This window comes from Lathyrus oleraceus, chromosome 5, assembly GCF_024323335.1.
Source record: "Lathyrus oleraceus cultivar Zhongwan6 chromosome 5, CAAS_Psat_ZW6_1.0, whole genome shotgun sequence".
In the NCBI taxonomy this organism is placed as follows: domain Eukaryota; kingdom Viridiplantae; phylum Streptophyta; class Magnoliopsida; order Fabales; family Fabaceae; genus Lathyrus; species Lathyrus oleraceus.
The window spans coordinates 448,734,729-448,737,878 of NC_066583.1; positions in this window are offsets into that span (position 1 = coordinate 448,734,729).

A 3,150-nucleotide genomic window follows, 5' to 3' on the forward strand; every position below is an offset into this window, starting at 1 on the left:
GGATTAGAGATAAAGTGAAATGCAAATCACTACACCAATTCCACAATCAATGATATGTTTCACTTACTAGGATTCCTAGTTCCAATGATCCAAATACCAAATTAAACAAGATGCAAACTTAAGACAACTTTGGTTTAGGCAACTTTTCAAACACTTGGCGTGCATAAACACTCCAAGTGATATTTGTGTTGAGTAAGTAATTCAAGTTAATCTAGTACAATATACTATTGTACTTTGGATACAAAAACAGAGTTTTAATCTCTTACTCAACTTATATCAATGTTTGGTAAAATTGCTTAAACTAAAATCACTTAATTTTTAAGCTGAAAAACACTTATGCAGAAAATCAAAGAAGACAGAGATTTGATGAGGCAGTTCCCCCGCCGTCCTCGCTTCGGGGTACGTCTGCCCTCAATTCTAAACTTAGAATTGAGATGATTTAATTAGATATCACCTGTGAAATTTAACCGTTTATACAAGGATTGCAAAGCAAGTAAACAACAGAACTCCCAATGTGTTGAATGATGCTTCCTATCCTTGCTCCTTGATTCAAGATGAATCAAGACCTTCGATCGTTGTTGCTAGACCTCCGATTCCAGCCCCTTTGTTGAAGAATCTTCCGTTCTTCAAACCCTCGGCCCGACTGATCTCAAACACAACGAATCGAACCCGAATCCTTCCCTTCAATATCACCGAATCCGCTACTAGACTGATGAAGACTTCCTCTTCTCACCTTCGCTCAGTTGAATATTGATGAAGCAATTCGTCCAAAAACCCCCAAACACAAACCGTTCCTGGAGGACAAAACCCTAACGGTTTTATTCAAGAAAGAACCTGCCACAAGCTTCAACCCGAACCGGATTCTCCAATCACAGCTTCGAACCTTATCACCTTTAACCGATCACGAACCACATCAAAAATGATTGTGTGTAGTTGATGTGTTGTGAAATGTTGAAGATGAAGATGATGAATCTTGGACACCTTTTTCACTCTTTCTTGTTTCCTTGAACACTTGAAATCAATTTGACAAATGTTGTTTGATAAAAGTGATTTGACTTCTATTTATAGTAACTAGCTTTTCAACCAAAATAATAGCTTTTCAAATAGTGGAAAAATACTCAGAAAACTGAGTTCACGCACGAGCGGTCGACCATAGGTCGGCGTGCGCTGACCCGTGGGGAATGCGCCGACCCCTATGGTCGAATCAAGTATTCCATGAGCTGACCCGTGGGAGAGGCGCCGACCCCTATGGTCGACTCACGTGTCCCATGAGCTGACCCGTGGCCAACTGAACTATGCCATGCGCTGACCTGTGGTCGACTCAAGCAAGCATGTGCTGACCAGTCTCCAGTTGATCTGAGTTATGCGCTGACCCGTGAGCTATGCGCCGACCCTTATGGTCGACTTAAGGTCTTCAAATCTGCAAAAATTAGTATTTTGTGATTTTCATGCATTTCGTCATGATCACACTTTGTCCACATATGTTTTTAAGAATTATAACAGTTTTAGATAAGCATAGGAAAGGATATGATAGGTGATGTGTTGCATTTGTTTGTACACATGCATGGTGGTCATTTGTCATCATCGAAACTTGCGATCGTATGTTGTCTGACACTTTGCCTTTACAGTGCATGGCTGGATTTTGAATGGTGTTAGAATATGTGAACATGTGTACATTTGTGACCTTGCTCCATTCATCTTATCATGAAATGCTTGATATTAATCCAAATGCTTTGAAATTTTGCATGATTGTTCCTAACATGTTAATGGATGGTTGAGGCTTGGTTTGGTATTTTTCTCATTTGCCATTTCTGTTTTATACACATGTTTGCATGGTGTGACAATTTGTGTCACACATTTGGTTGATCAACTTGTGCAATTTCATTTCCATGTCAAATGATCTTTGATGCTTCTGATTTTTTGTATGATGATCATGTTTGATGTCTTGAATGCTCATGAATTTTTCCAGAATTATTTGAATCATTTCTGTTTTGATTTGGAATTTTCATTCTCAATGTCCAAATGCATGCCTTGAAATTGTCTTTGACTTCTCTTGCTTATTACATGCCTTTGCTTGATGATTTTGTTTTGGTCCTTTTTAGGACATGTTAATATGTGTTTGAAGTTGCATGGTGTTGAATATTAGCTCCTGTTTTGAATTTTTTCTTCACCTTTGACCCTAGGCTTTGACCTAGTGGTTTGTACTTACATGTGAGCTTTGAATTTCAGGACCAAGCATCCAATTTCCATGGTTGATGTTGCTTCATCATTTGAATGTTGATATTTGCTATTGATTGCTAACATTTGGTTGTTTTGTAGGTTGAGGATAATTCACTTGAGTTTGCCTTATGGCTTATATGTTGTACATTGGGATTGTCTGTTTGTTGTTGACTGTTGTCTGTTTGTCTGAATGCTGTACTGATTTGTTTAGTTGTTTACACAAGTACCTAAGTTGCTTTAAGTTCATTTGAAATTTTCTTTGATTGTGGTTGGCATACCACTTAGGTAACTTCCTTAACTTCATGTAGTCTGGAAGACCTGTCATGTTATTTTGGCAGGCACCTGTCTGAAGCCCTCCTTAAGAGGCCATGTTTTTGCTTGTTTACCTTTGTGCCATGTACATCTAAAGACCTCCTAAGTGAAGAGGCATTGGCAGATAAAAGGGATGTGCAATCCATCCCCTGCTACTCAGTTGTGTCATTCATCTTGCTCACACCCTGTGTTGATGCACTTTGAATAAAAGCCCAAAATCTTGTTGTGTCAAGTCATGTGGAATAGAGTCCCACATTCTGGACTCCCACACATTCTTTGATTCAAGCTCACCCAGGCCTGGGTTAAGAGCTATGAGGCATAACCCTCATCTCCATTTCATCTGCTCATCCTAACTCTCAATGTTAGAGGTTAAGAGCCTGACTACCCATTCCAGTATTTGGTTTATTTGTCAAGGTCGATATGACCCCTTGACTAAAGCCCAACCTTGCTTGAGCCCCCTTGGTTGTGTATAGTGTGTGCTGACTGCTTTTGATGTTTATCTGTTTTGCGTTTCATCTCCTTTCTGTAGGAGTCGTATGATCAACTTTCGAGGAAGTTGAATGTACGTAGGGATAAACTTGAGTTGACTCACTGCCTGTGTGAGTCAAACTCTTGTTA